The following is a 24,001-nucleotide window of genomic DNA, read 5'->3' as shown; positions in this document are numbered from 1 at the left end:
GAAATGTGGTGTTACAGAATGCTGAAGGTGAGGTGGAAAGATCGAATCACGAATGAAGAGATACTGAATCGAACTGGCGAGAGGAGAACGATTTGGTGAAATTTGACCCGAAGAAGAGAGAGAATGAAAGCACACAAGACGCCCAGGACTTGTTCAATTAGTATTTTGGGGGGGAAACGTGGGCGGTAAGAATGTCGTGGGTATACCAAGGCATGAATAAGACACATAGATTATAGTAGTTTTAGGATGTAGTAGTTACCTGGAAGTGAAAAGGTTAGCATAGGATAGGGTAACAGGAAACCAGTACATGGTATAATGACCAAAACAACAACAAAAACATATAAAAGGGTAAAGTCAAAGGCTATAAATATGCCTATCGATGTAAACATGGAGTTTACTATAATTTGCAAGTGAAGGCTACCCAGCATATACTGTAAATAATTTTACGTTTCAATCTTGTACTTTCCATATTCTGCCTGGAGAGTTTTTAGTCCCGTGTTTAAGTACACGTCTGTGAGCGCAGAACTTTGTCATCAGTTGTGCTCAACATGTATGAAAGGACAGAATGAAAACAAAACAAACCCTCAGTTCGATTAGGCAGTTCGTCCACCGGTGCAACGCAACTGCGATCCGACTAACAAAATTGTCACATATGCGTTGGACGCGAGTCGTTTCACAGTCGGACCCTCTAAACTGGGCAGTTCTCGTCCACCTGCGCCACTGCAACGTACTTGTCTATCAACTCGCCAACGATCAACTCACAAACCAAGGAAGTACTCTAACTACCTTGCTCAAAACGACAGTTGCGTGGCCCGACTCGAGTCAGACACTACTGCTATTTTTCACAATTCACCACTCATATAATTCAATTGTAATATGTCAGATCGTGATCAGGAGTTGTGTATACAACTCGTAGAAACAGCAGAAAAGCACCCTTGTTTATTCAACTATAGTTTGCCAGAATAACCAAACAAAAACGCCCAGGAGAAGGCACGGGAAACTGTAGCCAAAAAAGTTGATAAGAGTGGTATGAAATGAAATGGAAATGGCGTATGACTTTTAGTGCTGGGAGTGTCCCAGGACAAGTTCGGCTCGCCAGATGCATTCTTTCGATCTGACGTCCGTAGGCAACCTGCGCGTCGTGATGAGGATGAAATGATGATGAAGACGACACATCCACCCAGCCCACGTGCCAGCAAAATTAACCAATGATGGTTAAAATTCGCGACTCTGCCGGGAATCGAACCCGGGACCCCTGCGACCAAAGGCCAACATGCTAACCATTTAGCCATGGAGCCGGAGGACAAGAGTGGTAAGTACATCACATACATTACATTGTGAGTACAAGCGTTTAATATCCTTCTGCTATTGGGTGTTTAATCGTATCTATATTTTTAGAATAAGAATTCAGAATTTAAAAAAAAGGTATTTGTGTATCGGTGAAATAGTAGTTAAGGAAAGGCTTAAAATTTATTTCTCGGGCACCGGGCGAGTTGGCCGTGCGGTTAGGAGCGCGCAGCTGTGACCTCGCATCCGGGAGATAGTGGGTTCGAACCCCACTGTCTGCAGCCCTGAAGATGTTTTTCTGTAGTTTCCCATTTTCACACCACGGCCGCTTCCTTCCCAATCCTAGGCCTTTCCTATACCTTCATCGCCATAAGACCTATCTGTGTCGGCGCGACGTAAAGCCAGTTGCAAAACAATTGCTGCAAATTTCCGTGGCAGAGCTGGGAATCGAACCCGGGCCTCCGGGGGTGGCAGGTAATCATACTAGCCACAGAGGCGGACAGCAAAATAATCACAGCGCTACATTTTTAATGTAAAGTTGAAGACCAGGTGTAGAAAACAGCAAAATTTTATTTATTAAACGAAGTTACTCTAGTACCGTTAATATTGACACCCTGGAAAAGTACTGCAAGTTCAATTATGAACTGCTTAGCATCATTACCGACAGTGGAAACAAAATATAGATTATATTTAACGGTTTGCGAGTTGTTTGAGATGAGTAACCATGGATATACTGTACATGATCAGAGTACATAACTGGAATCACAGATAAGGTTTTTTGTATATGGTGTTATACTGTAGAGAATAGTAAATAAGTTACATGATTGTGAACGGCCGCAAAAGTACCTTGACAATGTTGTGAGATGGAGAGTGGACAATGGTATGATGGTAAGTTTCACCAAGGGGTCGAAGTCCTGTCAGTACCCAGGTATGGCGAAAGATCTTCATTGGGTAAACCACGTTAACAAGGTTGTAAATAATGGTTATAGTCCTATTCATATGGTTATGAGGATATTTGGGGGTTGCAGTAAGGATGCAAATGAGAGGGCGTGTAAGTCACTGGTAAGACCCCAAATGAAGTTGGTCACCCCCGAACCAAACAAAAACCAAGGAGTATACCGGGTGTCCGTCTGAAAAGATGTGATAAAGGAGGGAAATTGCCAGTGGCAGTTATTAATGACAATCAGTTAATTTAGTTAGGCGTACTGTAGCATGTGTTGCCGTTAGTTTAATGTGTTGATGTTAGGCAGCTGCAGAGGCTTTGTCAGAATGAGAATGAGATTAGAAATGTCCACTACACATCCTAGTGGTATGAAGTTGCAGAACATTGCAGTTAAGGAGCCTTCAGGTCTTCATAAGTGAACAAGGTAGTTGAATGAAAGCTACTGGCTGTACTTGTGACGTACGGAGTTGAGAGTTGTTAGCTGAACAGGTTTCACTTTAAGATTGAAACTATCCTCCTATATTTTTGAAGAGTTTCGCGTATAATCTTGCGAAATACTACTGCTCTGGCGCGGTAATATCAGCATCATCAATATCGATGGCGTGTCCATTTGCTGAAGCATCGTTTCCGAGAGCTAGTTTGTATGGTTTGTTTAGCAGGACGTGTTTACTTTGCTCTCTAAGACGAACCTGTTAATCCACGACCAATCGTCCCAATACACACTTCTTGTCACGAAGTAATGTAGAAGTATCGTCGCTGTCAGCAAATAGAGCACTGAACCTCAAGAGGCACTCCAAGTGGCAGAACATGAATATCAGGCAACAAATTCGAATTATAACGCAATTCTTATGAAGGAATACAGAATATTTAATTGCCTTATTGGTGCTTGAAGCCATTCTAGTGATGGTGGGATTTCATACAAATCAATTGGAACACTAATTAATCATATGAAACTAGCATACATTTTAATGTTAAGAGACAGTTAATGTCAAGTGCACGCATGCGTGACTTATTTACCTACAAACATTGATATCATTTTCTTCATAAATATATGAGGAAATGTGTACTTAATAAGACAGCATGATTTTTGCACGTTCTGTCCCCTTTAATGCCTCAATTTGGTTATTTAATTATGGCGCCCTGTTAGCCGTGCCCTCTTGCAAGCTCTATAAGATGTTTAATTTGGGATCTCCTAGTAAATTAGGAAAATTTACAAGGAAATTTTGTTACTTATGTTGGTAGTACAAAGTATCTGAAGGCTGTAGAAACATCTGACAATCTTTATCCGCCTAGGTTTAATTACGTTTGAGATGTTACCTCGTGCTGGACTACTGCGTGTATTTTGAAAGAATTATCGTATATTTTATTTCATTTACTTCTTCTCCTATTGTATTATGGGCAGAATTAGGAATATTACCCGCGTGTATGAGGGCAGATCAAAAAAATAAGTTGCACTTCCCAGTTATGGCCATTTATTACACCATCTATGCAACAGCAACACGACTATAACGACATACACTGTAACGTCACTTTTCCACATAGTTTCCAAGATACTCCAAATATTTCTGCGAACGCACAACCAACTTGTCGATGCCGGATGTATAGAAATTTCCTCCAGCGTTCTGCAACCACTCGGAGACAGCGGTCTTCACCTCCTCATCGGTCTGGAAACGTCGACCACCGAGCTCCGTTTTGAGCTTACCGAACAGATGAAAGTCACATGGCGCTAGGTCGGGACTGTAGGGTGGATGTTGCCAGACCTCCCACTTGAAACGCTGCAGCAGTTCTCTCGTTTGGCGGGCCTTGTGAGGTGTTGCGTTATCGTGAAACAAAATTACATCGGCGCTCAGTTTTCCCCGGCGCTTCTCTTTAATCGCTTTATGCAACCGGTGTAACGTTTGACAATACGACGCCGCGTTGATTGTCGTTCCTTTCGGCATGAATTCCACGTGCAGCAAACTATCCATGTCAAAGAACACTGTCGCCATAACCTTACCGGTTGAAGATTGAACCTTGGCCTTCTTCCGTTTTGGTGATGAGGGGTGCACCCATTACATTGATGTTCTCTTCGTTTCGGGGGTGAAGTGGTGGACCCACGTTTCGTCGCCTGTGACGATTCGCCGCAGAAACCCGTTGCCGTCTGCGGCATAGCGTTGCAAAAATGCAAAAAATGTCCCTTGTGCTCATCGGTGAGAAGACGTGGGACCCATCTTTGACACAGCTTACGATATCCAAGGTCCTCATGAACAATGGCGAACACACTGCCATACGACATATTCAGCTGCGTCGCGATTTCTCGCAGTTTAATGCGCCAGTTTTGTCTAATGATCGCATTCACACTGTTGACCTTTGCACGGGTCCTGGTCGTTGCAGGCCTGCCTTCGCGATGGTTATCCGTGATATCCGTGCGTCCGTCTTCGAATTGCTGACACCACTTTACGATACCTTGCCGGGAAATGGCCCGCTCCCCATACACAGCACTAATTTCACGATGAATGTCCGTGTAATTCTTCCTTTTGGCCCATAGGAATCGGATTGTCGCACGCACCTCATATTTGGAGTGAACGTCCAGTTGACGCGCCATTACATTTGACCGCTATTCACACAATACTAGACGAGACTCCACAGCGACCTGCCTAACGGACGTGTGGGCAGTGTCTGTCATTCTATCCGCTGTGCCCACGTTTGCAACATACAGCGCGCTGCTGCGGCGCGTTAGTGCAACTAACCTTTTGATCCATCTACGTAGTTAAAAGTGTAAATATTGATTGAGTGATATTTTCTCCTAATGCCAACGAAGAGGTTAGTGCATTAGGTAGGCCTGCTTTGAGTGTTTCTTTTTTTTTTTTTTGCTAGTTGCTTTACGTCGCACCGACACAGATAGGTCTTATGGCGACGATGGGACAGGGAAGGGCTAGGAGTGGGAAGGAAGCGGCCGTGGCCTTAATTAAGGTACAGCCCCAGCATTTGCCTGGTGTGAAAATGGGAAACCACGGAAAACCATCTTCAGGGCTGCCGACAGTGGGGTTCGAACCTACTATCTCCCGAATACTGGATACTGGCCGCACTTAAGCGACTGCAGCTATCGAGCTGGGTTTGAGTGTTTCAAGGAGGAAACTCACATACTTGGAGCCTGATGAGGATGAGAGTTTTACTGTGAGTAATGTGGATAATTCTGATGGTTATGCAGTTGTAAATATAATTATACTTTCTAAATACATAAATTTGTTAAATGAGAGGGAGAAGTGCATTTATTTCTGCTTCCCCCATTTGAAGGCTGCCAAAAAGACAAAGCTTATATGAAAATTGGATTAATAATTACAAGAGTCGTTTAAAATATGTCCATAAATGATAGGTATACTATAGTAAAGCCTACTTAATAAAAATGTATCAGTCAATATTTTTTTAATCCATGAGGAATTCCTCATAGGACAAAGATATAGCTAAGAGTATACATGTTGTTTACTATTGCTAATGATCCTGTCAGAGATGCTAACCCAATGTCCTTAATAGTTATGCAAATTACATTTCTTACAAAAGTTGTGAAATGTGTGAGTAATGGTGCCTCGTGCTCGTATCATCAATCCTAAAACATCTATGGAGTCCAGATTATATTTCTCGCCATAGTATGGAATTGTCGGTTCATATATATCACATTTATCCTTGTGTAGGTCATGTGGTTGAGTGGATGATGCTTCGGTTCTAATTGTGGGGTAGCAAAAGCATAAGCATAAGCAAAGAGAAAGTACCATTCTGGTTGAATATGTACCGATGTTACTTATGAACCCTTTACTTGAGCCCGATGGTATAGCTATCATGTCAATCCGCAGGCTTGACCCTGTCTGAGAAAATCCATGTTCCTACTCGTAGACTGTATAATGTTTTTCTCTCTGTGATGTAGGCCTGAAGGAGGAACAAGATGGTATCGCACGGGGAACAATATAAGTACCTAGGTGTTAATATAAGGAATTATCTTCATTGGGGTAATCATGTTGACGAGGTAGTTAAGAAATGTTACAGGTCTCTTCACATGGTCATGATAGTATTTATGGGTTTTAGTAAGGATGTACAAAGAGGGCGTATAAGTCTCTGCTAAGACCGCAGTTGGAGTATGGCTCGAGTGTATGGGACCCTCACCAGGACTACTTGATACGAGAACTAGAAACAATTCAAAGGCAAGCTGCACGATTTGTTCTGTGTGATTTCTGGCAAAGGAGTAGTGTTACTAAAATGTTGCAAACTTTGGGCTGGGAAGACTTGGGAGTAAGGAGACGACATGCTCGACTATGCGATGTGTTCAGAGCTGTCAGTGGTGAGTTGGTGTGGAATGACATAAATAGAAGAATAAGCTTGAGTGGAGCTTTTAAAATTAGGAAAGATCATAATATGAAGATAAAGCTGGAATTCAAGAGGACAGATTGGGGCAAATATTCATTTATAGAACGAGGAGTAAGGAATTGGAATAATTTATCAAGGTAAATGTTCGATAAATGCCCAAGTTTGTTGAAAATATTTAAGAAAAAGCTAGATAAACAATTATAAATAAATGCATGCATGAGGTAAACAATTGATAGGAAGTCTGTCACCAATGCGACCACCCTAAGTGCAGATCATTGATGATTGATTGATTGATTGATTGATTGATTGATTGATTGATTGATTGATTGATTGATTGATTGATTGATTGATTGATTGATTGATTGAAACAGTAGTAGGGGATTAACGACACGATCAGCTGTAGAGTACAGCTCCTGTAGCTGTAAGAAGTCAACAATGTCCTTAAAACTAGTTCAGAAGTATGAAATTAAAGTTAGACTTGCATGTAGGAAGAGGTGTATTCGTAAAGGTCACAAGGCTGCTGTCACATTGTGATGATGAACTTCCCTGAAATATTTATTCCAATGTTATTATTCAGGCTCTGCCGGAAGTGGCATAACAGAGCATAAATATTGCTATCAAGAAGCAATATCTTTGAACAAAGGAAGTAGTGATATTACTGCTGCATTCGATGGATATTGGCAGAAGCGGGGCCACATAAGTTTGAATGGTGTTGTGACAGCTATTTGACTAGAAAGTGGTATGGTGAGTGCCGGGGATGTAGCAAAGGTTTTCAACACAATTATCCCATGAATTATGAGGGTTACAGTGGTGGGATGAAAAGTGATGGGGGTATTCATGATATATAAACGTTCTTTACCTTGTCGAGGAGGAGCCCGCTATGTAAGTTACCTACATGATGCCTACCCAAAAGGTTTCTTGAAGGTGAAAGCAGCAAATGTACATGGGATGTTGTGGCCATGTTCAGAAAATAATGGTGGCCAGACTCAGGAAGCTGAGGAAGGAAAAAAGAAGGAATAGAGTTATGGGATTGCAAACTCCTCAGTGGAAGGGGACGGTTGACAGATAGTGTAATTAATCAACTTCAGTTATACTCTATGGCCTGGCTATGAGAAGGCATGTTGGGGAGAAAGGCATCACTGAAATGAGAAAGGCAGTTTGGGCAACATTCTTTCGCAAATTCTCTACTGATGAAAAACCTGAGCATGACTTTGCCCCAAAGGTGCCGAATCCTGGTGTCGGTATCAACAGACTGTGGTAGAAGAGACACACACACGCGAATTCTTTATCAATAACTGTCTTGGAGGAAATAAAGCCTATTTATAGAAATCTGTGCCATCCAGAGCTCTTGAGGAATCTGTTGCATGGCTAGGGATAGACTCCCAGAGAATGTTTTAGGAACGGGTAATCAAGAATGCTTTTGTTGGTATTTCTTTGAAAATACGTGTGTTAGATGCTGTTATTTGATTCAGTTCTGTTTGTATGAGCAGGACGAAAGGTTTTGAAAAACTTGGTATCGTACCATGCGACCATATGACAAGTGCTCTTTGCGACATATGCTCCGACCGAAGGGAGCCAGAAAAAGCAGCTGAGATTGATAAGATTCCTGGGGATATGTTAAAAAGACAATGGGTTGGGATATAGTGTCATATCTGAAATACTTATACGATTACTGTTTGTAAGAAGGAGTGATGAGGAGATAACCAAAGGAGGCCACGATGAAAAAGAGCAGAGAAGAGGAAGGAGGAAGAAGAAGAAACCAAGAATGATGATCAGTATGGACTGGAAGGTTCTAATAGCCTGGTAGGCCTATGTGTCACATACACAAGTTTTCAATTTTTTGCCAAATACCCTAACTTCAAAATGTTCATATTCACGTACACTTTTCTCAGAAACGGTTGAACCACTTGAAGTAATATTGGTTGGGGGTACCCATAGGGATATTAGATATGTAATATATGAACGATTAAATACTGTAAAAAATCAAAATGTTGTTTCAAGTTAAATAACTTTTCATAACGAAGTTATTAAGAAAATTAATATAATCTCTCACCTGGTATGTATAACTAAACCTATAAATCATATGCATGCACATTAGTTGATCTATGTGGGACACATTGTGAGAAAAATGGACCTGAGGAGAAATGAAATGAAATAGCGTATAGCTTTTAGTGCCGGGAGTGTCCGAGGACACTGGGAGTGAAAAATACATTGAAAAACATTTTACGCATTAATTTTTTCAGGAAATGAGTGCATAAATCAAGCCATATATTTTGTTTTGGGTTGAAGAATTGTTATATAGTACATGTGTAAAATGTTAGTGCTCTGTGTGTAATAGGATGAGAGTAAGGTGACATCATAAAATCATGTATTGTTGGGCTCATTACTATTCACAACTCTATCATGTGTCCTCATGAGTCGCTACTGTTTATTTTTGCATTACCTATGATAATAAATAAATTTACAAAAAGTTCCAAAAGTTGAAAGCCAGAAAAGCAGCTGAGATTGATAAGATTCCTGGGGAATGCGTTGGGATATAGTGCCACATCTGAAATACTTATTCGATTAATGGTTGTATGAAGGAGTGTATGAAAGAGAGTTGCAATAGATACTCCAGTATACAAGGGAAAGAGTGATAAAAATAAATAGGATAATTACAGACCTTTACAAAGGTGAAAAAAAAAAGAGAGTATCCTCCTAATTCAATACAATAAATATTCCGTCATTAGACGGAGTAAACAAATTCAAACATGTTTCGGCTCGTTTGAGCCATCTTCAGTGAAAATTAGGGGAGATTTGAAATAATTTACATAATATAAGTTGAAAAATGCTAAAAAACATAATGAAGGAGCAAATGAAAAAACAAACAAAAGAGGGCCTAGACGGAAACAAAATTAGCACAAATATACAATATTTACATCAATATGCGGAGCAAAAAACAACTCACTGCGACAAAATTCAGTGAAAAGATGTTAATTTAATAATTGAAACTAAAAACTGTGTTAACCTAAGAAAACAAAGGAATGAAAAAGCAAATGATGCAGACGGAGCACATGGTGAGGTTGTGGACCTCATAGTTTACAAAATAGTTTAGTAACAATAACAAACAGGTTGAATTCACTGTCGAAAATCATCCTTGTAGAAACCCACCACATTAAATTGGTCAGGAGGGGAGCGGGAGCAAACATTTTTGAGAAACCAAGCCTGATATGACGTGCAGGCAAAAAGCCTGTGACAAGGAAAAAACACCAATGAAATTTAAAGCTTTAGAAACAACAGCATTCTCAAAATCTTCTCAATCTAGCAGTCCCTTTCTTGATTATTGTTTCATAATGTTGGCTGGTGTCTTGCCTTATTAAAAAGGGTCGGAAGGGCCGCGATATAAAATTGAGAAGCTGTGTTAGGCAGAAGACAGATGCATAGTAAACTGTAAGTGATCTAGCGGAAACCGTCAATGAAGCTCTAATCTGTAATGGAAAACAGACCTGTCAGCGCGGCATGTGTTGTTTATAAGTTCTGGGAAAGCACAATTTGTAATTACATTAGACATGTTTGCGAAATTACTAACTGGTTTGATAAAAGACAGTTCAGGTTTAGAAAATGTTATTCCAGTGAAGCTCAGTTGTAGAATTCCAGCAAGATACAGCAGATATTTTAGATTTAGGAGGTCAAATGGATTGTATCGCTATTCACTAGTCCAAGGTTTTTGATAAGGTAGATCGTTGGGGATTGCTAACGAAAATGAGGGCTACTGGATTAGCCGAAAGAGTGGTTGAATGGGTGGCTACATTCCTAGAAAGTAGAACTCAGAGAATTAGAATAGGTGATGTGTTATCGGATGCAGTAATGATTGAGTGGGGGTCCCACAGACCGGTATTATTGGACCTTTATGTTTTCTTATACTTGGTAAACAGAATAAAACCCGTCCCGAATGTATTTATAAGAGTGACGTGGATTTGACTGGCAGATTATATCTGTAAATACTGATGGCTTATCTCCATCTAAAGAAGGAATGTTACATCAGCTTTGTCAAAGGTGTGAATGTGATATACAATGCCTTCAGGAAACTCACAGTGATGAGCAACTACGGCGACCAAAAATAGCGGGAATGGGACTCGTGGCCGAGATTCCCAACAGACAGTATGGCAGCACTGTTTTTCCCAAACCAGATTTACAAATTTTGCCTGTTGCAGCCACCATCGAAAATAAAATCGGGATAATAATAATTGTGGAACTCAGTAACTGCACCGTTTCGGGTGTCTACAAACCACCAAATGTATATTTCTCCTTCCAAAATCCAGATAATTACTACAAGCAAAAGGCAAACTTTGTGGTTGGATACTTCAACATCCATAACAGTGCATGGGGATATACGGATGAAGATAATAACGGAGAAGCTGTGTCAGAACGGGCTGATGACTTCGAATTACAACATTCATGATCCCAAAATACCTCCATCCTTTAACAGCAGTAGTTGGAGACGAGGCTTCAAGCCAGACCTGAAATTTGTGAGTGAACACGTGGCACATCAATGTATGAAATCAATGTGCAATCCCATCCCAAATTACAAGCATCGGCCCATAATGTGTCAACTTTCCTCACCAATTCAACCAATAAAGGCTCCATTTCGAAAGAGGTATAATTTCACAAAAGCAGACTGGCAGATGTTCAGCTCAACTATTAATAAAATAAAATCAGATATCCATCCAACACCAGAGTTTTATGATCAGTTTGTTGAAGCTGTGAAAGAAGCTACCCGTGTTTCCATACCACGAGGATGCAGAATTAACTATATATAGTACAAGGTCTAACTTCAGACACAGCTGCTCAAATGAACACATTTATTTCACTGCCTTAGGAAGAGCCACTAAGTGGAGACACTATCTCAACTGGAAGGAGACTGCTTTCCTCAGTTGCAGAGGCAAATAAAGATGCTTGGATCAAACTTATGGAGGAAACATACATGTCAAGGGATATTCGAGAGGCTTGGAACCTTCTCACACGACTTAGCAACGATCCAACCAAGGGACCAGTCCATTCAAATGTTACGGCAAACCAAATCGCAAATCAACTTGTCATCAGTGGTAAAACAAACCACCCAAAAAGGAAAAGAAAACATAATATCCTAGAAAACGAGGTAATGAAGTACAGTAACCTATTCCGGTCATTTGAAATAACGAAATTACAGAAAGCGATTCAATGTAGCAAAAATGGAAAATTGGCAGGATTAGATGATATCACAACAGAGCAAAAAAAAAAACCATTCAGTTCAACCACACAGACATGGCTTTTGAACTTCTTCAACAACTGTTTTACTTCCCTGAAAATTCAAAAAATATGGAGAAAATCCAAGGTGATCGCATTTATGAAACCTGGAAAGGAACCTTCGGATTCTAAAGGTATCAGACCAATCTCCTTACTCTGCCAACTATACAAAATAATGGAAAGAATGTTGCTTATTCACTTAATGGGAGTAGTAGACAAGTCCTAATCGCTCAGCAATGTGGCTTCCACCCAGGAAAGAGTTGCACAGCACAGATTCTACGTCTAACCCAGCACATTCAAGAAACTTACTTACTTGTATCTATTTTCACTGGATAGGTCGAAACTGACTTAGAAAATCGACAGGAGCTGAATCTGGGCCTCGTAGACTTATAAACAGAGTGAAAGAAGCACGTTCCAAAAATAATAACAAAATAACGCAGATCTGGGATTAATCTAAATGAAGCACATTTATTAACACAGGCTGGGAAGAAATCAGTCGAAGACTGGCATAAAGGAACAAATAAATAGGGGTATGGGAAGTCAGTTACTCACATACATGGCGTTCAGCAACGGTCCATCCAAAGGGTGTGTTATTCAAACTCATAATTCTTTTGTATACCTCTAGAAATCACGGTGGAGGAATCTGTCTTGTGATATCATATTTCTCTCACCATACGGTGAGCACAGTGCTTAAGGTTTGATTCCAAAATATTTCTTTCTAGAAACAGGAAAAATAATAATCCCGAGGTAGGAGGTAACAACCGTTTTTCATCATCAGAATCTATACTCTCCTTTTTTGACAATCCCCACGGAGATTAAATACCCAATAAAATTAACGATGACAGCGAAATCATGACCGGCAGAAAAGAACAATCATTGAACATAAAAGAGTAAAGAAAAGGGTTGCCATAGGTACAATAAATAAATAAACACGCGGCAGAAAAGCGAAAAAAATGAGGTTAAAATCCAAAACAAATAGATAAATTGGCTAGGAAGCCCAGAAATGAAAGTAAGACAAAATGGGAACAATTGGTAATAATAAACAATAACTACGTACAGAAAAGTAGAATAGGCCCGGTAATCACACCACACTCACACACATACACTTAGAGACCAGCATACGAAATATAAAGTGCTAGAGAACAATGGCACGACACACAACGACAAGAATCGTGCAGCATAAAAGGCTTCGGTCAACGGCTCATGAGTTCGATCTGAAAACAGAGATCCGAAACATGGATTGCCGCAAAAGTAAGCCACGTAAGCAACTTACTCGCTGCATAATACGTATTCATATCGTGGAGAAGGATGAACATGAATCATACAGTATCAGCGACAAAACACAATGGAGCACGAACTTGAGCCAAGACATCGAAGATAATGAAAAATTAAAGGTCTCCAACCAAACACAGCAAGCAAACTCACCACGCACATGAACAATCGGGCCGATGCCACCTTTCGCTCTAGGCCGAAATGAGCACACATAAGCAGACATGTAAAGGAAGGGAGGTAACGGAAAGTAAGTCTGCAACAAGATATAAAAAAATAACACAAAAAACGACAGACCTCTTTATAAACAGGCTAATATAACTATGGCAAACTGAGAATGGTAGGAACAAACATAAAGTCGAGAAGAATTAGTCATAGTTCCGAATCCAAACTCTGAGAGTCGTACAGGATAACGATTTAATACTTTTATAATACCTTCTTAAGGGACGAAAGCCACATCAGAAAACACCGTCTCCATCTTATTTATCCTTCTCACCGTCCGACTGTCAAAGATCACACAACATGCAGACAAGATAGAAAAAATGTTTTGGCGATCCTCATCGTATGAGCTGCCATCTGTCTAAGTAGGTATAAATTAATCGGGCACGGCATACATGATGCCAAGCAGCCAAGACAGACTGACATAAGACTTCGCATAAAATGCGGTATCTGAAGAATGTGAAAACAAGACAAGCAGGTTACGAGGTGTGGCTCAATATTGAGGACAGGTTTGAAATGAAGAAGATCACTGGGGTGGCCTTTGTGGATCTCTCAGCCGCCTACGATACAGTAAATCACAGGATATTATTACACAAGCTTTATGGAATGATTGCAGGCATCAAGGTAACCAAGATGATAGCTACTCTCCTGGAAGGTCGTTACCTTTTTGTTGAATGTCTTGTATCCGCATCGTAACACGATCCATCACCAAACTGTTAATGCTAGCCGGTATATCCAGACACTGTTTAATCCGTATGTGGATCAACTCACAGAAGATGTATGGACTGTTTGGATATTTTCAGCAAGGCGGAGCAACAGCACACGCCGCCTTAACAACCTTGTCACGAGTGCTTGTGGGGTTCGGTGATGGGAGAACAATCAGCAGAGGCCGAGCAAACAACTGGCAACCTCGATCGCCTGATCTCTCTCCCTATGATTTTTATCTGTGGGTTAAATTGAAGGGTCAGGTGTACTCCAAGAATCCTCACACCCTGGAAGAGCTACAGCAGAAATTTGACAGTGCTATTGCTGGTCAAGCAGAGTTGCTACGCATGTCTCACAGTTTGATAAATCGAGCGCAACGCTGCATCGACGTTAACGATGGCCATTTCCAGCATCTTCTCTAATGTTCATTAACAAGTGTCAATCCCGCGTCAGCACTATTGTAAATATTTTCCAGGTCAGTTTTATTTTGGCCATTCTGTATGTATAAAAGATATGAGTAAAGAACTGGAATCACAGATAAGGCTATTTGTCGATGATGTTATACTGTATAGAGTGTAAATAAGTTACAGGATAGTGAGTGCCTGCAAAAAGACCTCGACAATGTTGTGAGATGCATATCAGACAATGGTATGATGGTGAATGGAAAGAAAAGTCAAGTTGCAAGTTTCACCGAGAGGAAAAGTCCTCTCAGTTTTAATTAATGCAGTGAAAGTTGTTATGGGGGTAACTGAAAGTACCGAGGTGTTCATATAAGAAATGATTTTCACTGGGTTTATCAAATTAACGAGTTTGTAAAGATATGTTACAGATATCTTCACATGGTTGTGAGGGTATTTAGGAATTAGTAAGGAAAATGTAACAAAACTTTCTAGTCTTTCAAACACACAGCAATCACAATATAAATTATAACACTATAAACATACCTGTAAAATACACACTATTATATAAAGAATGACATGTTTCGTTCTACAAGAACATCCTCACATTCTATCAAATCACTTAAAATATGCTTATATACACAGTATTGTTTACGTTGGGTAAACTTGTCAATGATAGAGAGTTTATTGATAACATGAACCAGTAAAGACAAATTAGATTTACAATTATTAATATAATGAAAAACTTACGTACTTATTTAGACTGCCGATGTTAAGTCCGTTGTCACCAAACACTATTACAGGACTGTGGTCATGGAAAGTTTTGGGTAAAGCACACTGCGCGCGGAGAGGGGAGGGGAAGCATGGGAGGGGCCTTGTGGAGCGTTGTAGATCTATGGAATGTTAAAATCGAGTATACTGTACCGTGGACAGGGGAGGGGAAGTAGGGCGGAGCGAGCGGAGAGCTGTGAAAACTTCTATCAACACTGGAGAGGGGAGAGAAGGTTATTAACCTACTTCATGTTTAAATGTACTTTTCTGTAATATGGATGAATGTAAATTAATGATTTTAGGTGAATAAAGTAAGGAATTGAAATAGAGACTAACCATTAAATGTTATTTTTATGATAAAAGCTAATTTAATGAGTAAGTGTTGTCCAGATGTTATGTGAGTAGTACGAAGATGGGGGAAATTTAAAGTATGTGTGGTCATTTAGGTTAGTTACATTAGCATTTATGCGATGTAAATTTCTATTGCTTCCTTTATATTCAAAGATTTACTTTTATTTTCATTGTGTAAAATTTTAGATCTGTGTTGATGTCTGTGAAATGGTGTGAACAGTCGTATATGTGTTCCCCGAAGGCTGAATGCCGATTATATCTGATCACGTTTTTGTTTTCTTTGCATCTTGAGTGGAAATTACGTTTAGTTTGACCTACATATGTGGCATTGCAATTATGTTCTTGGCACTTGAGTTCATACACTCCTGATTTTGAGAAAGTTTTTTTTTGTTTAGGTTGCACTTGCTAATGTGTCTCTGTAGTGTGTTGTTCGTTCTAAAGGCTACTTTTAAACCTTGTTTCTTGAAAATATTAGCTGCTTTGTATGGATTCTTGTTAACGTAGTTGAGAACTACGTATTTTTATTTGTCATGTGTGGTAGTTTCCCGGCGATTTCTTTTATGTTTATTTTATGGTTTAGCTACTCTGCCTGGAGGGTGGTTGTTTTCTTTCGCGATCTGTTTAATGATTTTTATCTCTTCATTCAAATCCGTTGTGCTCATTGGTATGGAAATAGCTCTGTGTATCATTGTATTCAGTCCTGCTATTTTGTGTGTGTAGGGGTGATTCGACTCGTTGTCAATAGTGTGCGACGTCTGAGTAGGCTTTCTGTATACTTTGTACGATAGGTTGTCATTATTCCTATTCACGATTTTGATTTCAAGTGATTTCAGTTTGTTCAATCAATAAATACTGATCTGCATTTAGGGCAGTCGCCCAGGTGGCAGATTCCCTATTTGTTGCTTTCCCAGCCTTTTCCGAAATGATTTCAAAGAAATTGGAAATTTATTGAACATCTCCCTTGGTAAGTTATTCCAATCCCTAACTCCCCTTCCTATAAATGAATATTTGCCCCAGTTTGTCCTCTTGAATTCCAACTTTATCTTCATATTGTGATCTTTCCTACTTTTATAAACGACATTCAAACTTATTCGTCTACTAATGTCATTCCACGCCATCTCTCCGCTGACAGCTCGGAACATACCACTTAGTCGAGCAGCTCTTCTTCTTTCTCTCAATTCTTCCCAACCCAAACATTGCAACATTTTTGTAACGCTACTCTTTTGTCGGAAATCACTCAGAACAAATCGAGCTGCTTTTCTTTGGATTTTTCCAGTTCTTGAATCAGGTAATCCTGGTGAGGGTCCCATACACTGGAACCATACTCTAGTTGGGGTCTTACCAGAGACTTATATGCCCTCTCCTTTACATCCTTACTACAACCCCTAAACACCCTCATAACCTTGTGCAGAGATCGGTACCCTTTATTTACAATCCCATTTATGTGATTACCCCAACGAAGATCTTTCCTTATATAAACACCTAGATACTTACAATGATCCCCAAAAGGAACTTTCACCCCATCAACGCAGTAATTAAAACTGAGAGGACTTTTCCTATTTGTGAAACTCACAACCTGACTTTTAACCCCGTTTATCAACATACCATTGCCTGCTGTCCATCTCACAATATTTTCGAGGTCACGTTGCAGTTGCTCACAATCTTGTAACTTATTTATCACTCTATAGAGAATAACATCATCCGTAAAAAGCCTTACCTCCGATTCCACTCCTTTACTCATGTCATTTATATATATAAGAAAACATAAAGGTCCGATAACACTGCCCTGAGGAACTCCCCTCTCAACTATTACAGGGTCAGACAAAACAACACCTACTCTAACTCGCTGAGATCTATTTTCTAGAAATATAGCAACCCATTCAGTCACTATTTTGTCTAGTCCAATTGCACTCATTTTTGCCAGTAGTCTCCCATGATCCACTCTATCAAATGCTTTAGACATGTCAATCGCGATACAGTCCATTTGACCTCCAGAATCCAAGATATCTGCTATATCTTGCTGGAATCCTACAAGTTGAGCTTCAGTGGAATAATCTTTCCTAAAACCGAATTGCCTTCTATCCAACCAGTTATTAATTTCACAAACATGTCTAATATAATCAGAAAGAATGCCTTCCCAAAGCTTAGATACAATGCATGTCAAACTTACTGGCCTGTAATTTTTAGCTTTATGTCTATCACCCTTTCCTTTATACACAGGGGCAACTATAGCAACTCTCCATTCATGTGGTATATAGCTCCTCCGACCAAACAATAATCAAATAAGTACTTCAGATATGGTACTATATCCCAACCCATTGTCTTTAGTATATCCCCAGAAATCTGATCAATTCCAGCCGCTTTACTAGTTTTCAACTTTTGTATCTTATTGTAAATGTCATTGTTATCATATGTAAATTTTATTACTTCCTCTATCTCGACATTATCCTTGTAACAAACAATCTATACATACTGCTGACTGAATACTTCTGCCTTTTGAAGATCTTCACATACACACTCCCCTTGTTCATTAATTATTCCTGGAATGTCCTTCTTGGAACCTGTTTCTGCCTTAAAATACCTATACATACCCTTCCATTTTTCACTAAAATTTGTATGACTGCCAATTATGCTATACATACCTATACATACCCTTCCATTTTTCACTAAAATTTGTATGACTGCCAATTATGCTTGCCATCATGTTATCCTTAGCTGCCTTCTTTGCTAGATTCAATTTTATAGTAAGTTGCTTCAATTTCTCCTTACTTCCACAGCCATTTCTAACACTATTTCTTTTCAGTCTGCACCTCCTTCTTAGTCTCTTTATTTCTCTATTATAATAAGGTGGGTCTTTACCATTCCTTACCACCCTTAAAGGTACAAACCTGTTTTCGCATTCCTCAACAATTTCTTTAAACCCATCCCAGAGTCTGTTTACATTTTTATTTACCGTTTTCCACCGATCATAGTTATTTTTAGAAACTGCCTCATGCCTGCTTTATCAGCCATATGGTACTGCCTAACAGTCCTACTTTTAATACCTTCCTTTCTATCACATTTATTTTGAACTACGACAAAAACAGCTTCATGATCACTAATACCATCTATTACTTCAGTTTCCCTATAGAGCTCATCTGGTTTTATCGGCACCACTTCCAGGATAATTTTCCCTCTGGTTGGTTCCATCACTTTCTGAATCAGCTGTCCTTCCCATATTAACTTATTTGCCATTTGTTGGTCATGCTTCCTGTCGTTCGCATTTCCTTCCCAATTGACATCTGGCAAATTCAGATCTCCCACTACAATCACATTTCTTTCCATGTCGTTTCCACATAGCTGACTATCCTATCAAATAATTCGGAATCCGCGTCAGTGCTACCCTTTCCCGATTTGTACACTCCAAATATATCAAGTTGCCTCTTATCTTTAGAAATGAGCCTTACACCTAGAATTTCTTGTGTCTCATCTTTAACTCTTTCGTAGCTTACAAATTCTTCTTTCACCATAATGAACACTCCCCCTCCCACCATTCTTATCCTATCTCTACGATACACACTCCAGTGCCGTGAGAAAATTTCTGCATCCATGATATCATTTCTCAGCCATGATTCAACTCCTATTACAATATCTGGTAAATATATATCTATTAAATTACTTAATTCTATTCCTTTCTTTACAATACTTCTACAGTTCAACACTAACAATTTTATGTCATCCCTACTTGATTTCCAGTTCCCTGTTCCCTTATCACCGCTCTCTAGGCCATCCCGTTTCCCTGAATGTACTTCCCTATTACCCTTCCAAACAAATTTCCTAACTTATATGTACCATTGCGGTTTAAATGAAGGCCATCTGAGCGCAGATCCCTATCTCCTACCCACCCATTAGGATCTAGAAATTTCACTCCCAGTTTCCCACATACCCACTCCATAGTCTCATTTAAATCCCCAATCACCCTCCAGTCAGTATCCCTCCTACACAGTATTCCACTAATAACAATCTCCGTTTTCTTAAACTTCACCCGTGCTGCATTTACCAGATCCCACACATCTCCAACTATGTTGGTACTTATATCAGCTTGCCTTACGTTGTTGGTACCAACGTGAAACACTACCACGTTCTCCTTCCCCTCCTCCCTCTCTTCTACTTTCCTCAACATCTGCCTAAACCTAATTCCTGGATAACATTCTACCCTGGTTCCTTTTCCTCCACACACTTTCGCCACGTGTCTAACGATGGAATCCCCCATGACCAGAGCTTCAACACTCCCCACCTCATCTGATCCCCTCCCCTCCTGGTCAGCCCTATCTTCTCTCACTGCTGCAGAAGCTACTTCCTCCTCCCTTTTCTCCTTCCCATTACCCTGTTCCACCTGTCTTTTCCTATCCTCTACTCTACATTTCCCTTTCCTACCTTTTCCCTTCCTCCTACTTCCACGCATCTCAGCAACAGTTCCCTGTCCCTCATCTTCCCTCTGTTGTTCTACCTGGAGTGACTCGTACCGATTTCGCACTGACACCTGTCCTGAATTCTGATCCTGAATAGAGCCCTTGGCCTGCAATCTCCTTCCCCTTAGAACATTAGACCACCTGTCTTCTACAACTCCTCCCTTTCCTTCCCCTCCCTCTTGTACACCTACTGTAACCTGTACATTGTTTGAGGGAGTCCTATCTTCCTTCCTGTCTTCTGTGAGAATCCTAATTATCTCTCTCAAACTTTCCAACTCCTCCCTCATACCCCTCAATGCCTCGCCACACCCATTATAAGTACACTCGCGCTCATTAGCCATTTGCTTCGTAATTTGCCTCAGTGGCCGAATAATTTGTTAAGAATGAAGCCATATTTTTCAGTGTCGTCTTAGTTAAATGTAACGAAAACTTTTCAGTCTATCAAACAGACAGCAATTACAATATCAATTATAACACTGTAAACATATCTTCCATATATCCAGGGATGTTGGGAGTCGTTGATTTGTTATTACATGTAATAAATTTCATCTTCGGTTCCGTATTGACTTAAAATTTATGTAAACATTCTTAATAAGAATGTACGTATATATCGTCCACCTGTTTAGTACAATAAAATGTTACCACATAAATTAAACTGTCTGTCTATACAGTATATAAAAAGGACATGTACAAGAAATAAGACATACATATAAAAGAGCAGTACATGAGAATGAATCTAATAGGAGAGAAAAATATATCAGTATACAGTAATTCAAATATTTATCATTTCTCAGTTTTCAGTGGTTTAAGATAATGCTGATTTGACTACAAGTAAATCCAGAGTTGAACAAGAATTGGTTGGCTGTAAGAGAAATCGTTGAAATCAGGTGGACTGTTTTCAAAGGTATGTAAAATGTTATCGATAGTCAATGTCGGAACAGAGTGGAATTTTTTTTTTCAAATCAAAATCTCTTTATTTGCAAATGAGGTGTTTACCTCGGTGGCAAATGGTACACTAAAATACATTATTGTCAAGCACTAAATATTAAATTAACAAGAGAATAAAATTTTCCTATAATACAATATTATATAATTTACGCTAACGATTTTTTCTATTAAACACACAGCTCATCCTTAATAAATTTACATTGTTTACAAAATTCTACTTATAATATCTCCTGTACTACATACAAATATAGTCATCTGATATACAGTATGTGGAATTACTTCAAATGATACTGTACAACTGGTATAGGATTAAAATTTACATTGCATTTATTTACTTTTTCTTTTCTTTACCCATTCTGGAACCTAAGTAGCATAACGACCTGCTGCGTCTTAACTAGAGCCCCTTTTACCACCACGTTTCAGAGTTCCTGAAGGGCCTTCACAGCTACCGTAGCGGTCCCAGGGCCCTCGAAGTCCCCACTGTACTTCACCCCTACAGGCAGTCCCCTACTTTGGCTGTCCAAACTCCTTAGACCAGGGGATGGAATTAATTTATTTACACACATTTTTAATTTACAATAACCTGCACTGGTCGAATGCCCTCTAACACTTCATTTATTTTCTCTGTTGCTGTTTATTCTCTTTTTGAATATCTGTACAGATTTTTGAAAAGGATCAAACACTACCCCTGGTAAACTGTTCCACTCCTTCACACCCTTCCCAATGAATGAAAATTTACCCCAATCGCTTCTGCTAAAATTCCTTCTAATTTTATATTTGTGGTCAGTCCTGCCGATATAATTATTTTCCAACTGAAGCCTCTCACGGATATCTCCCCATGCTGCTTCTCCTGTATAGGCTCTATATAAACCTATAAGTCTAGTTTTCTCCCGTCTCTTACTTAAAGTTTCCCACCCTAGTTTCTTTAACATTTCTGATACACTACTCTTTCTCCTGAAATCCCCTGTTACAAATCGTGCTGCTTTCCTCTGCACACTATCTATTTCTTTTATTAGGTATTCTTGGTGAGGATCCCAAACACTGTTTGCATATTCCAATAATGGACGAACCATACTTAAGTAACTTTTCTCTTTTAATTCTTTGTTGCATCCTTTAAGTAGCCTCATTATGACATGTAACGATCTGTATGCTTTCCCAACAATGTCATCCACATGACCCTTCCAATGCAAATTACTTTCAAATCTTACACCTAAGTATTTGCACTTGCCATCTTTTGGGATAACTACCCCATCCAAAGTATATTCAAATTCAGCTTTAAAACTCCTGTTTGTAAATGTTGTAACAGTTGATTTGCCTCCATTAACTTTCATGTTATTCTCTTTAACCCATTGTTGGATACTCTCAAGGTCCCTTTGTAATTCTGAACAATCCTCAATGGTATTTATTTCCCTGTAAACAATTATGTCATCTGCATACAATATTATTTTTGATGTTATATTGTTCCCTAAATTATTTACGTATATTAAGAAAAGTAACGGACCGATTATACTACCCTGTGCAATTCCCTTCCAAACTTTCTCTTCCTGCGATACGTTAATTCCTACTTTGACTTTCTGAACCCTTGAATTTAGAAATGTTTTTACCCAACGTGTAACCCTTACGTCCAATCCTATTCCCTCCAATTTCTTTAATAATATTCCATGTTCCACTCTATCAAAGGCTTTGGAAAGATCTATGGCTATGCAATCTATCTGGCCTCCTGAATCCAATTGATCTGATATGTCCTGCTGAAATCCCACCAGTTGTGCCTCACAAGAATATTTCTTTCTAAATCCGTACTGGCTCCTCATGAACCAATTTTTATCATCACATATCCCTCTAATGTACTTTGATATTAAACTCTCCAGTATTTTACAAACTATACTGGTCAGGCTGATTGGTCTGTAGTTCTCTGGTTTCCTTTTATCACCCTTTCCTTTATAAATTGGTATTATTATAGATTCCTTCCATTTCTTTGGTATTACACTATTATTTATGACATAGTCGAAGAGAAATTTTAAATAAGGTACTATGTACCACCCCATTGTCTTTATCACCTCCCCAGTAATTTGATCACTTCCTGCTGCTTTTCCTTGCTGAAGCAGTTGGATTTCTCTGAAAATATCTTCATTTGTGAACGAGAAGCTTCTTGTTTCCCTCTGTGTCTGTCCCTCTGTAACTTCTGTTTCGGTGTCCAACTCCTGACAATCATCTACTGAATCTCTAAATTCCCTACTAAAGAGGTTTGCTTTCTCAGTATCTGTTAAATAGTGTTCACCCCCTTCTCCCACCATTATAGGTATTTGGATTCCATTTCCTTTTTGATTCCTGATATATGAATACAGCTTTTTCCATTTCCCTTTGTGGTCATTACGCTCTTGAAGAATGCCATTCATGTAATTCTCTTTTGCTTCCTTTTTTACTCTATTCAGTTCCCTCATTAGCTGTTTTCTACTTTCTCTACTCTCCCTACCTTCTTTGATTTTCCTGTTTACTATTCTACATTTTCTTTTTAATTTTCTTATTTCCCTTGTATAATAAACAGGGTCTGAGGTCATTTTATCCTTCTTAACAGGTACAAATCTCTTCTCTCCTTCCCACACAATTCCTTTGAATTTAGCCCAAAGTGTGTCCACATTACTCCCTTCACTTATCCAACAACTGAATTGTGATTTAAGGTGAGTCCTAAATTCATCAACTTTAGTTTTTCTGTACAATTTCTTGTCTTGTGTGACCCTCTTATTAAGCCTTTTTGGTACCAGTCCTACATCCATTATTACAGCCTTATGGTCACCTATTCCTTCAATTACCTCAGTTTTATCAACAATTTCTCGTGGTTTAACCAAGAATACATCTAGTAAGTTATTGAGACGAGTTGGTTCTTGTACTACTTGTGTAAATACTCCCTCCCAAATTAACTTATTTGACAGTTTCTGTTCATGGGCTTCACTTGCAGCTCCATTCCATTCAACTTCAGGCAAGTTTAGATCTCCCCCAATTATTACCACATCATTATTATTGTTTTTATGAGTATAATCTATTATTTTCTCAAATAT

This window comes from Anabrus simplex, chromosome 1, assembly GCF_040414725.1.
Source record: "Anabrus simplex isolate iqAnaSimp1 chromosome 1, ASM4041472v1, whole genome shotgun sequence".
NCBI lineage: Eukaryota > Metazoa > Arthropoda > Insecta > Orthoptera > Tettigoniidae > Anabrus > Anabrus simplex.
The sequence above is the reverse complement of the archived record's forward strand: the minus strand, read 5'-3'. Positions refer to the sequence as shown.